At 44.8% G+C, this 13,668-nt stretch overlaps 1 protein-coding gene and 1 long non-coding RNA gene across 37 annotated transcripts in view; one reads left to right on the top strand and one right to left on the bottom strand.

The window, feature by feature from the left end:
• Window positions 1–13,668, top strand: part of CLIP1 (CAP-Gly domain containing linker protein 1) — a 154,672-nt gene that overhangs the window by 17,655 nt on the left and 123,349 nt on the right. For 4 of the 36 annotated variants that reach the window (XM_054663725.2, XM_054663722.2, XM_054663719.2 and 1 more), the window contains exon 1: window positions 10,591–10,675. The exons of 27 other annotated variants lie outside the window; for them this stretch is intronic. The gene's annotated coding sequence lies outside the window, so the exon portion shown is untranslated. Of the gene's footprint in view, window positions 1–6,001; window positions 6,268–10,579; window positions 10,676–13,668 lie in introns of those variants that run through there. 5 more of the 36 variants (XM_063786089.1, XM_063786084.1, XM_054663715.2 and 2 more) reach the window with 3 other exon arrangements.
• On the bottom strand, window positions 6,107–10,582 carry LOC107967667 (uncharacterized). The gene is made up of 2 exons (XR_001708344.3): window positions 10,400–10,582; window positions 6,107–6,752 (listed from the first exon to the last, which is right to left on the bottom strand). It is a non-coding gene; the product is annotated as an uncharacterized LOC107967667 (long non-coding RNA).

Here is a 13,668-nt window from a genome sequence, read left to right as displayed (position 1 = left end):
GTCTTGCTCTGTCACCCAGGCTGGAGTGCAGTGGTGCAATCTAGGCTCACTGCAACCTCTGCCTCCCGGATTCAAGCGATTCTCCTGCCTCAGCCTTCTGAGTAGCTGGGATTACCGGAGCTGCCGCCATGCCTGGCTAATTTTTGCATTTTAGTAGAGATGGGGTTTCACCAAGTTGGCCAGGCTGGTCTTGAACGTCTGACCTCAGGTGATCCGCTCGCCTTGTCCTCCCAAAGTGCTGGGATTACGGCCGTGAGCAACCACACCCGGCTGCTGTTTCCTTTTTTTTTTTTTTTTTTTTTGAGATAGTGTGGTGGCATGATCTCTGCTCACTGCAACCTCTGCCTCCCTTGCTCAAGTGATTCTCTTGTCTCAGCCTCCCGAGTAGCTGGGATTATAGGTGTGTACCACCACACCTGGCTAATTTTTGTATTTTAGTAAAGATGGGGTTTTGCCATGTTGGCCAGGCTGGTCTTGAACTCTTGACCTCAGGTGATCTATCCGCCTTGGCCTCCCAAAGTGCTGGGATTACAGGTGTGAGCCACCGCACCTGGCTGCTATTTGCTTTTTTAATCTTTGTGTTAATTTTAAAGCTGAGTCTGGCCTATTTAAAAAGTTATATATAATATATCGTGTATGAAGCATACATAAATACCCACATACTTAGAGAAATATCAGTGAAAATAGATCTTAGTGGTCAAGTGACAAAAGACTAAAAAAAACCTAGAGTTATGGCTCCTGGAATCCTTCTTTTTTGACCATAGTACTTGTGAGAATGCGTCCCTTGTGAATCTAGGCAATGACGGCAACAGGAGCCATGCAGCAGTGACAGAACATCTCATGGGATTACACAGGGGATGGAGATCAGTGAAGAAATATTGGTGCTTATAAATAGTCATGACAGGAATGGAAAAAAGGACAGGCTGAATGACTTTAATATTCAATAAAACATTTAAGTAATCTCATGTGAAAGGCATATGTTTTGAAGATGACGGAATGCTCTTATTCTGACACCTGACTCTAGAGGTGGTTTAAGTCAGTCCTATAGACAAGGCAGTGAACTTGATGGGGATATGTGGAACTGAATGGAAGAATGGAAGTGTGAACACATGGCACCATGTTGGTTTTTTTTTTTTTTTTTTTTTGAGATGGAGTCTCGCTCTGTCACCCGGGCTGGAGTGCAGTGGCGCGATCTTGGCTCACTGCAACCTCCGCCTCCCGGGTTCACACCATTCTGCCTCAGCCTCCCGAGTTGTTGGGACTACAGGCGCCCGCCACCATGCCAGGCTAATTTTTTTTTTTTTTTGTATTTTTAGTAGAGACAGGGTTTCACTGTGTTAGCCAGGATGGTCTTGATCTTCCGACCTCGTGATCCGCCTGCCTCGGCCTCCCAAAGTGCTGGGATTACAGGCGTGAGCCACTGTACCCGGCCTTTGTTTTTTGTTTTTTGTTTTCAGATGGAGTCTTGCTCTGTTGCCCAGGCTGGAGTGCTGTGGCGCAATCTTGGCTCACTGCAACCTCCACCTCCCCGGGTTCAAGCGATTCTCCTGCCTCAGACTCCTGAATAACTGGGATTACAGGAATGTGCCACCACTTCTAGCTAATTTTTATATTTTTAGTAGAGACAGGTTTCACCATGTTGGCCAGCCCGAAGGGTCTCGAACTCCTAGCCTCAAGTGATTTACCCACCTTGGCCTCCCAAAGTACTGGGATTACAGGCGTCAGCCACTGCGCCCGGCCTATTCTGTTACCTTTTAAATCAGCCTACTAGTTGATACTGAAACCAGTGTCTCCAGGCCCCTGCTTTATATTCTGTCCAGTGAATCTCGCTTGTTAGTGCACCGATTTGATACATTGGCCCTTCTGTGGCCTGCGCCCCAAACTGTGTTTGGTGGCATCACACACATTTTCCCTGTGTTCAGGGCCAAGCTTTGGGAAGCCAGAGTCAACGATGCTCTTAGGTGTCTGTCACTCGTCCTCAGCTCGCGTAGACCGCTCACTCATGCGCTTACCGGGTATTCTACCTTGGAGTGGATGCTCCCTGCCTTCATGCCCTGTGGTTTGATTTTGAGTCACAGAACTGTTGTTAGGGCACACATTCTGAGCAGTCACACAGTGTCGTCATGTCATCGGACCACTCTGTGTAAATGTGCACAAGGAGTGTTCTGTATCTTATTCGGAAGACTAACAAGTTTCCCAGGTGTTAGAATATGGGCCAATGAAACAGCTATATGCGGCTGGGCGCGGTGGCTCATGTGGTAATCCCAACACTTTGGGAGGCCAAGGTGGGTGGTTCACCTGAGGTCAGGAGTTCAAGACCAGCCTGGCCAACATGGTGAAACCCTGTCTCTACTAAAAATAAAAAAAAAATTAGCTGGATGCGGTGACGGGCGCCTGTAATACCAGCTACTCAGGAGGCTGAGGCAGGAGAATCGCTTGAACCCAGGAGGCAGAGGTTGCAGTGAGTTGAGATCATGCCTGGGTACCAGAGTAAGACTCTGTGCCAAAAAACAAACAGACCAAAAAAAAAAAAAACAAAACAAAACAAGAAATGATGTCTCCTACTGTGTTGGCCTTAAATCTCCAGCCACAGTTTCCTTTCATGTGCTTTGAGACATACTTATTAAATTTTTCATCGGTAGCTCAGTCTCTGTACTGTATTTTGCTTTGAGTTTCATGTGGGTGTGTTTTCAAACTCTTTGTGCTGAGCTCTCGGTTTTACTGGGCAGTGCCTTGTGCTGCCAGCAGAGCTTCCTTATACATTATGTATCACCTGTCAAATAGATATTTTAAAGTTCCTCTTACTGTAAGTGCTATTTTTTCCTTTTCTATGCTAAGAACAATTAAATTATTCCCGGTTCGAGATTCAGGAGTTTTACATTTCTCTGCCCTTTTCCTCACATACATGTTGTAATGGAGCACAGAAGATGGATGTTGCATATCCTGGGGGGCCTGGGGTATTATCTGCTTGTTAGTTTTACTATCGATGCCAAGAGGAGAGCTGCTTGTTTTCTGCTTCCAGTATGTATTCTAGCCTGGTGGTGTCCTATGTAGTAGCCACGAGCCACATAATCACGTATTGAGCACGTGAAATGTGGTGAGTCCAAATTGAGGTGTGCTGTAAGTATAAAATACACTCTGGATTTCAAAGATCTATTATGAAAAAAGAATGTAAAATGTTAATAACTTTACGTTAATCACATTTGTTGTTGTTAGAGACGAGGTGATATTTGTTTTTTGAGACAGAGTCTTGGTCTGTCACCCAGGCTGGAATGTAGTGCTGCCACCCAGGCTGGAGTGCAGTGGCGCTATCTCAGCTCACTGCAACCTCCGCCTCCTGGGTTCAAGCAATTCTCCTGCCTCAGCGTCCGGAGTAGGTGGGATTATAGGTGCCCACCACCACACCCGACTAATTTTTATATTTTTAGTAGAGATGGGGTTTCACCATGTTGGCCAGGCTGCTGTCAAACTCTTGACCTCAAGTGATCCACGTGCTTCGGTCTCCCAAAGTGCTGGGATTACAGGCGTGAGCCAGCACGCCCGGGCAGGAGATGAGGTCTTGCTCTGTTGCCCAGGCTGGAGTGCAGTGCCATGACCAGAGCTCTCTGCAGCTTCTAACTAAACTCTTGGGCTCAAGCAGTCGTCCCATCTCTGCCTCTGGAGTAGCTGGGATGCAGGTGTGTGCCACTACACCCAGCTAATTTTTAAAAATTTTGTAGAGATGGAGTCTCACTATGTTGCTCAGGCTTGTCTTGAAATCCTGAACTCAAGTGATCCTTCCACTTGGGCAGGCATGAGCCACCGTGCCCAGCCCTTGATTACATTTTGAAATAATATTTTAGATCTACTGGGCTAAATAAACTATATCATGAAAATTAATTTCACATGATTCTTTTTCATTTTTAAAAATATGGATACTAGAAAATTCAGAATTATACATTTGTGTACTGCATTGTATTTCTACTGGACAGTGCTGGTCTAGAAAGTATAATACTGTCAACAAATGTAATTATCTAATTTGAGACTCACACTTTTTTTTTTTTTGAGCGGGAGTTTTGCTCTTGTTGCCCAGGCTGGAGTGCAATGGCAAAATCTCGGCTCACTGCAACCCCCACCTCCCAGGTTCAAGTGATTCTCCTGCCTCAGCCTCCCCAGTAGCTGGGATTACAGGCATGTGCTACCACACCTGGATAATTTTGTATTGTTAGTGGAGACTGGCTTCACCATGTCTGTCAGACTGGTCTTGAACTCCTGACCTCAGGTCATCCTCCCGCCTTGGCCTCCCAAAGTGCTGGGATTACAGTCATGAGCCAGCATGCCCAGCCGAGATCATACCTGTTAAATAGCACTCATTGTAGGTAGTAATTGAACAGTTTGCCCATAGCTTCATTGACCTACTTTCTTGGAGTACAATGGCGCCATCTCTGCTCACCGCAACCTCTGCCTCCCAGGTTTAAGCAGTTCTCCTGCCTCAGCCTCCTGAGTAGCTGGGGTTACAGGCATGTGCCACCACGCCGCCTGGCTGATTTTGTATTTTTAGTAGAGATGGGGCTTCGCCGTTTTGGTCAGGCTGGTCTTGAATTCCTGACCTCAAGTGATCTGCCCGCCTTGGCCTCCCAAAGTGCTAGGATTACCGTGCCCGGCCCATTGACCTACTTTTTATTAATTTGTTCATTAATAATTAGAGATGAGGTCTCACCAAGTTTCCCAGGCTGGTATTGAACTCCTGGGCTCAAAGCATCCTGCCACCTCAGCCTCCCAAAGTGTTGGGATTACAGGTGTGAACCACCATACCCACCCTTCATTGGCCCACTTTTTAGAAAAGGATCCAGGCCAGTCGTGGTGGCTCATGTCTGTAATCCCAGCACTTTGGGAGGCCAAGATGGGCGGATCACCTGAGGTCGGGAGTTCGAGACGAGCCTGACCAACATGGCAAAACCTTGTCTCTACTAAAAATACAAAATTAGCCAGGCATGGTGGCACGTGCCTGTAATCCCAGCTACTTGGGAGGCTAAGGCATGAGAATTGCTTAAACCCGAGAGGCGGAGGTTGCAGTGAGCCGAGATCGCGCCACTGCACTCCAGCCTGGGCGACAAGAGTGAAATTCTGTCTCAAAAAAAAAAAAAAAAAAGGATCCGGAGTTGGGAAACCCTGTAATGCTTCTGTGTTTATCAAGTGTTTAGAGTGTAAGATACAGTTACTTGATGCTTTAGTTTGAAAATCGCATCATTTTGCATAATTTTATGGATTCTTGTTTTGCTGTTGACTCACTTGAGAACTTTTTTGAACTCTTACTGTGTATCAAACTTTTTTAGATTCTTTGGATGCGAAGACAAATCAAATCTCATGGAGCTTAGTCATAGCATGATATGCAAACAAGACAGGAATGCGTGTGAGTCATCATTCCGTAATCGAAGCTGCCCAGTAGCTGGAGTAGTCCAGAGAAGGAAGAGAGGGCAAGAAGAGTAGTCAGAAGAGACTGCTCATGTGTCTCCTGTGTTCTTGGAGAGCCATTTCCCATGTGCCCCCAAAGCCCTTCTGTGTGGCAGTATGCTGCGCGTGGCAGTAGCGTATGGGGCCTGGCTCTAGAAACAGCCAGTACGTGGGAAATGAAGCCCGTCCAAGGACCTTAAGCTCAGTTCAGCCAGGAGATGTGATGTTTTTAAATTGGGGCTAAGCAGGCCCATAATTTTTTTTTTTTTTTTTGGTTACTTTTCCGTGACATTGGATAGTTGACTTTTTTGTTTTACTCAAGAATTGAAGAAAATTTGCAAATGCCCTTCAATCTTATTTATCTTTTTCAGTCTCTTCTGTATATACAGAAATATGAATGTGAATGAAGTGGAAGGAAGAAAATCAAATAGCTTGCCCTTTCTTTAGGGGAAACAAGTCAATTTGGAAAGGTCCCAGCGTTGTGTAAGTGTTTTCAGTGGCTCAAGCCAAGGAGCTCAGGTTACACTGCATCTCCTGTGTTGGGGGTGGGGACAGCAAGTGACACAGCATACTTACGTAATCGTGACTTCAGGGGACAGGATTAAGCTGTGAATGAACCTCCCAAACCCAGGAATATGATATGAGAACATAGCCTTTGAATTTCTCTCTCAAGTTTGACTTGAAAAATCAGCCTCAGAAACATCTTTATCTTAAGATAGATTTCCGTTGCTCTCAGAACGTCTCTCCCCTGACCTTCTGTTATTAAGTTCATGGACATACAGCATTTTAGAATTAGGTGGGGGCTCCGAAGTCTGCGAGTGCAGCTGTGCACAGGTAAGTCACTTCACCCGCCTGGTGCTGAATTTCCTTTGGGTCTTGAAGCAGGGCCGCGTTGAAACCTGGGTTTCTGGACGTTGTAGCTACCACACAGCCTGTTTCTGGAAGCTTGGTGTTAAACTCCCTCTCCTGGCAGGTTAAATTCATTGCAAATTCTTCGACTCTCCTTTGCCTCCCAACAGAATTTTTAGATTTAGTAAATAAAGTGGCATTTTCATTTTGTGGATGGGGCAAAATGGACTGGAAAGGGTCTGATGTGTAGAGATGTGATTTTCTTGGGGCAACGCGATGCCGCTCTATGTGTGCCAGGAGGTGCTGAGCCTGTTCGAAGCTCTTATCAGATCTGGGTTCTTTCTTCACTGATGGCAGAGGTCTGTACTTTTCACTTTGGCAAAGTTAGAGCCACAATCTTTCCTTTCACTTCTGAATCCTTGACCTTTTGCTTACAGGATTTGGATTTGATACCCAAAACAGGGCTAGAGCTGTGAAGGTATGGAGTTAGAAACAGATCTTATTTAATTAGTGTCCTCAGGTTGAAGTTGGGAATACTGAGCCGGGGAAGGGGTTATGTGAGTTGTTCAGGGTCATCCAACTGGGGTGGAATTTAGGTGTCTTACTTCCTAGTCCAGCTCTCTGTTCATACTTTTTTATTTATTTGAACCATGACATTTAAAAAATAGGAGTAAACATAACCTTAAGAAATCAGATGAGAATATGAAGAATATTACTGCTTTTTGTATGAACATAATTTTCACCATTCTTGTTTTTGGGAACTGCTTGTTTTGTGGAACCTCTTGTTTCTGTAAATTGCTTAAGGTTTTTTGTTTTTTTTTTTTTTGGATATCTGGTCAGGAGGAAGGGGGATTAGATTTTATTAAAATATATATTTTCTATAATAAGTGTCTCTTTTTTTCTTAAACTTTTTAAAAAAAGATTTTAGAGATAAAGTCTTGCTAATATTGCCTAGGCTGGACTCAATCTCCTGGGCTCAAGCGATCCTCCCACCTCAGTCTCCGAAGTAGCTGGGATTCCAGGCAGGTGCCACCATGCCCGGCTAATTAAAAAAAAATTGTTTTTTTAGAGATGGGGTTTCACTATGTTGTCCAGGCAGCTCTCAGACTCCTGGACTTAAGTGATCCACCTGCCTTGGCCTCCCAAAATGCTGGGATTATAGGTGTGAACCACCATGCCTGGGCAAACTTGTGTGTTTTAAAAACATATTTTGTTCTTACCAGTAAAATGTCTCTGCTTTTATAAAAATATAGTACTTTAATTATTCACATTATAATGCTTTTTGTGATATAAAGCATTTCAATCTTAGAGGCTCGTCCTTAAAATTAATTTTTTTTTTTTTAAGGTGGAGTCTCATTCTGTCGCCCAGGCTGGAGTGCAGTGGCGTGATCTCGGCTCACTGCAACCTCCACCTCCAGGGTTCAAGCTATTCTCCTCAGCCTCCCAAGTAGCTGGTATTACAGGCGCCTGCCACCACGCCCAGCTAATTTTTTTTTTTTTTTGTATTTTTAGTGGAGACAGGGTTTCACCATGTTGGCCAGGCTGGTCTCAAATTCCTGGCCTCTGGTGATCCGGCTGCCTTGGCCTTCCAAAGTGCTGCGATTACAGGCATGAGCCACCAAGCCCAGTCCCTTAAAATTAATTTATTTGAGGAATTTACTTGGCCAAGATGATTCAAAGCTCTAAGCAAAGTTTTTATCTGTTTGCCACTGTATTACATAAAATAAGCTTGCCACTATACCATATAAGCCCACTTATTTCAGTGGCTGAAACTGATAAGTTGATTTTCTTTTTTTTTTGTTTTTTTTTGAGACGGCGTCTCACTCTGTTGCCCAGGCTGGAGTGCAGTGGCACAATCTTGGCTCACTGCAACCTCTGCCTCCTGGGTTCAAGCGATTATCCTGCCTCAGCCTACTGAGTAGCTGGGATTACAGGCGTGCGCCTCCACGCTCGACTAATTTTTATATATTTTTTTTTAGTAGAGATGGGGTTTCACCGTGTTGGCCAGGCTGGTCTCGAACTCCTGACCTTGTGATCGGACTGCCTCCCAAAGTGCCAAAGTGCTGGGATTATAGGTGTGAGCCACCATGCGTGGCCGATAAGTTGATTTTCAGTTTTGGAAAAGTTTAGGATACATATTTACTGATGGGAAAATGGGGAGAGGTGATTCAGGTGTCTAGACTTCTTTCTTCCTTTTTTTTTTTTTTTTTTGAGATGGAGTCTGGCTCTGTCGCCCAGACTGGAGGGCAGTGGTGTGATCTTGGCTCACTGCAATCTCTGAGATTACAGGTGTGCACCACTATGCCCGGCTAATTTTTGTATTTTTTTGTAGAGAGAGGTTTTTGCCATGTTGCCCAGGCTGGTCTCAAACTCCTGACCTCAGATGATCCACCCACTTTGGTCTCCCAAAGTGCTGGGATTACAGGCATGAGCCACACGCCTGAACTCTTCCATCTTTTGATTCTGTTGTCTTCAGTACATGCTTTCGAGGTTGCTGGGCTTGTCTCCATCAAGCCATCGGAAGGGCAGAGAGCATGGGGGGATTGTACACAGTAGGTTCCTCTGGGCTAGGCCTAGAGTGGCACGTGCCTCACACACTTATTCCACTGGCTGGAACTCAGTCACGTGATCATACTGAACTGTAGCGGGAGCTGGGAAATATGGTGTGAATCCAGGAAGAAAAAGAGGCCAGGCACGGTGGCTTAAACCTGTAATCCCAGCACTTTGGGAGGCCAAGGTTGGTGGATCGCTTGCACCCAGGAGTTCAAGACCAGCCTAGGCAACATGGTAAAACCCCATCTCTACAAAAAAATAAAATAAATAAATAAAAATAAATAAATAAATTTGCCGGGTGTGGTGGTGTCTGCCTGTAGTCCCAGCTACTTGGGAGGCTGAGGTGGAAGGATGGCTGGAGTCTGGGAGGTCAAGGCTGCCGTGAGCCATGAGTGCATCACTGCAGTTCAACCTGGGCAACAGGGCAAGACTCTGCCTCAAAAAAAAAAAATAAACAACAACAAAAAAGTCTTGGTGAACAGCTAGCCACCCTCTCCCCCTCTCCATATGTATTCACTTCCATCCTGGCTTGGCTGTACTGCACTCTTGTTTCTGTGGAGAAAGCAGCTCAGTAGAGTCTGTTTCTTCACTCTTTCGGTTGAAGCCGTTTTACTGTGGCTCAAAAGAATTTTTTTCTGCCTGTGAAATTAATTATACCTGTTCATTAAATAAAATTTCTATAGACCCAAGAAAACACAAGAGATAAAAATTACCAGTGATTCCATTGAGATAATTGTTCTGAGTCCCTGTTACAGTTCCCTTCAATTTCAGAATTTTTAAGCACTTAGAAATAATAAAATGTCACTAATTCTTACTCTGTGCTGGCTTGCAAACTCCAAAACTCTTAAGAGGGAGGAAACAACAGCCTGGCCATTTTGCCTTTTCCTCACAAAGATACACAGGGCTATTCCGGAGCTTTCCCGAGGCTTTATTCTTCTGGCATTTTCAAAATGAACTTAGACATCTTAATCTCCACTTCTCCTTAGTAAACAGGGTAAATATTGGAGCTGGTGAACTCAATAGTTTATTAGGATGGCAAGGGTAACATTTTAAGTTTATGATTTATTTCCTACTCAGTTATCAGGATTCTTTTTTCTTTCCTTTTTCTTTTTTTTTTTTTTGAGATGGAGTCTTGCTCTATCGCCAGGCAGGAGTGCAGTGGCACGATCTCGGCTCATTGCAACCTCCACCTCCCAGGTTCAAGAGATTCTCCTGCCTCAGTCTCCCAAGTAGCTGGGACTACACGCACGCACCACCATGCCCAGCTAATTTTCGTATTTTTAGTAGAGACGGGGTTTCACCATGTTGGCCAGGGTTGTCTCTATCTCTTGACCTCATGATCAGCCTGCCTTGGCCTCCCAAAGTACTGTGATTACAGGCGTGAGCCACCACGCCTGGCGGGGATGCTTAAATGTAGCCTAATCCTCCAGTAAAGAATACTAAGAAAAAGTGTTTGGAACCGAACCAAAATAAAAACTTGCGTACCAGAAGTTTGCAGGTAATACAGATATGCGTACATGACTGGTGTTCAGCTATTTAGGTGGACTTGCTTGTCTCTGCCTACCTGTGTTGCTGATGCTGGTCAGCAGTGGAGAAAACTGAGATTAGATGCTGCTAATCTCAGATGGGAAGATAATTTCTTAGGAGGAAGGACATTTCTTGAGTCATCAGCTCCAGATTCCTTTAAGGTGGTGAGGCTTCAGCCCAGAGGGCGACTAACATGAGAATTCCTGTTTGTGAGGTCATTGTCATGACCTCATAGCCAGGCTGTTCAAAATGTTTGCCCAGCTTCTGGCAGGATATGAGCTGATGCCTGCCCCGATTCTACAGACACCATGAGGTACTATTTTCATATTCTAGATTTGTGTTGATTTTCTTCAACTTCTTATAGATAAAAAGTAAAGACATTGACACCAGGCCCTCTTTATTTTGCTGAAAGAGATCGTATAATGATGAGAAAATTATTGTGAGTATCCTCTGGCAGGACTTTTAAAGGCAGAAAACTCCACAGTTGAATAGAAAGTGTTTTTACTGTGTGTACGTGATTAGTCAGTGGCTCTATTTGCTATGGAATTTACTATCCATTTTTTCTGCAAATAAACAAAGTTTTTTCTTCTGTGAAAAAGTAACAGTTTGAAATGATTAGACTAGGTTATCAGTGGCAGAAATTCTTTATGACCCAGAGGTCTCAATTCAGATGCATCACAATCGAGAAGTTGTCACCATCTGTTTTTGGTTATTTTGCCTTGTGCTGTTTATACCTGTTTCAGTTGGAGTTGGAAGAAAAGGTGTTGGTTCGTACAAATATTCAGAAAGCTAGTCTCTGAGGGTTAATATTAACTTTTTAAAGGATTGTCCTTCTTTTTTTTTATTTTTGAGCCGGAGTTTCATGCTGTCGCCAGACTGGAGTGCAGTGATGCAATCTCGGCTCACTGCAACCTCCGCCTCCTGGGAGCTGGGATTACAGGTGCGCACCACCACACCCAGCTAATTTTTGTATTTTTAGTAGAGACGGTGTTTCACAATGTTGGCCAGGATGGTCTCGATCTCCTGATCTCGTGATCCATCCACCTCGGCCTCCCAAAATGCTGGGATTACAGGCATGAGCCACTGCCTGGCCTAAAGGATTGTCCCTTTAAGTAAATAAAAACTTAGAAAACCCTGTGTTTCTGTATTCTGGGTGCAAACACTTGATAAATTGTCCCTTTCCATCTTTTTTTTTTTTTTTTTTTTTTTTTTTTTTGAGACAGCGTCTCACTGTGTTGCCCAGGCTGGAGTGCAGTGGCGAAATCTTGGCTCACTGCAACCTCCGCTTCCCGGCTTCAAACGATTCTCATGCCTGAGCCTCCAGAGTAACTGGGATTATAGGCACGTGCCACCACGCCCAGCTAATTTTTTTGTATTTTTAGTAGAGACGGGGTTTCACCATGTTGGCCAGGCTGGTCTCAAACTCACCTCAAGTGATCCGCCCGCCTCAGTCTCCCAAAGTACTGGGATTACAGGCGTGAGCCACCGCGCCCGGCCCCTTTTCATCTTTTATTTAAGTAATGCAGTACGTAAACAATGGAACTTTTTTCTAAGTTTGACTGTGAGTTTAAGTGGAGAGATGATGCACCACCTCCCAAATAATAATTTTCTTATTGCTTTGCACCCATAAAGCATGTCAGTGTCAGAGAGACATCACATCCTGTTTTTTGAAGTAGACTGTGCTTTTAAAAGCATTGCCCTGTGTGTTCTCTGTTTTTACCCCTCCGAAACAGTCACATGTCCCTATTTTCTTAAATACATAAAACCTAGAATCTTTTTTTTTGGAGACAGAATCTCACTCTGTCACCCAGGCTGGAGTGCAGTGGTCTGATCTCAGCTAACCACAACTTCCGCCTCCCAGGTTCAAGTGATTCTCCTGGCTTAGCCTGCTGAGTAGCTGGGACTACAGGTGCGCACCACCACACCCGGCTAATTTTTGTAGTTTAGTAGAGATGGGGGTTTCACCTTGTTGTCCAGGCTGGTCTCGAACTACTGACCTCAGGTGATCTGTCTGCCTCAGCTTCCCAAGGTGCTGGGATTACAGGTGGGAGCCACCGTGCCCAGCCAAGATCTAGACTCTTAAAACACTTACTTTCTTAGAGACTAAGAGCCCTTTATGGGTCCACTAGGTGTATGCCCTTTCAAATGTCTCTCTTTAACTGGGATGTCTTTAAGATAGCTTTGTAGAAATGAGCCATCCTGTACACATAAGTTGTAAGAACTTGAAATTGCCAGTCTGGCTGGGCATGGTGGCACATGCCTGTAATCCCAGCACTTTGGGAGGCCGAGGCGGGCAGATCACTTGAGGTCAGGAAATCGAGACCCTCCTGGCCAATATGGTGAAACCTCGTCTCTACTAAAAATACAAAAAATTAGCTGGGCATGGTGGCACACGCCTGTAATCCAAACTACTTGGGAGGTTGAGGCAGGAGAATCACTTGAACCCAGGAGGCGGAGGTTGCAGTAAGGCGAGATGCCACTGTACTCCAGCCTAGGTGACAGAGTGAGACTCCATCTAAAAAAAAAAAAAAAAAAAAACAAGATTGCCAATCTGCAGTGAATTTTAGCCACAGGGACAATATTTAACTTCTTTAGATCAAGTTTCATTATTAAAAACATTTCTGGCTGGGTGTGGTGGTTCACACCTGTAATCCCAGCACTTTGGGAGGCTGAGGTGGGTGGATCACTTGAGGTCAGGAGTTCAAGACCAGCCTGGCCAACATAGCGAAACCCTGTCTCTACTAAAAATACAAAAATTAGCCGGGGGTGGTGGTGTGTGCCTGTAGTCCCAGTTACTCGGGAGGCTGAGGCAGGAGGATTGCTTGAGCCTGGGAGGTGGAAATTGTAGTGAACTGAGAGTGGGCCACTGCACTCCAGCCTGGGCAACAGGAATGAAACCCTGTCTCAAAAAAAAACCGAAAAACAATTTTTGTGCTTTTAGTATGTATTCTTATTAGGGAGAATAGAAGTGAATCTTTAACCTTTGAATTCACATTGACCTTGCAAGATCTCTTTCACAGAAGGGTAGTTACTGAGATGTGTCTGAGTGGTAGCGGGCATTAGAGTGGGAGTGATTCTCGAGCCGGCTTGCCATGGTGGTTTTCTGGGGCTCCTGGAACAGTGACCGCCCTCTGTGCTTTGTGTGAAGTGTTGTACAGCACTAACTTCACCACCAAGCTTTGGGATTCATTGCTGGGGCCCTGTTTTGTTTTCGTTCGAGATCCTGGTAACTCACTCACTCTCTTCTACCACAAGTCAATTTTTTCCTTATGTGGATATTTTGAATATTCTTACCTTAATGAGGCA

The sequence above is a fragment of the Pan troglodytes genome, chromosome 10 (genome assembly GCF_028858775.2).
Source record: "Pan troglodytes isolate AG18354 chromosome 10, NHGRI_mPanTro3-v2.0_pri, whole genome shotgun sequence".
NCBI classification, from domain to species: domain Eukaryota; kingdom Metazoa; phylum Chordata; class Mammalia; order Primates; family Hominidae; genus Pan; species Pan troglodytes.
The sequence above is the reverse complement of the archived record's forward strand: the minus strand, read 5'-3'. Positions and strand labels throughout refer to the sequence as shown.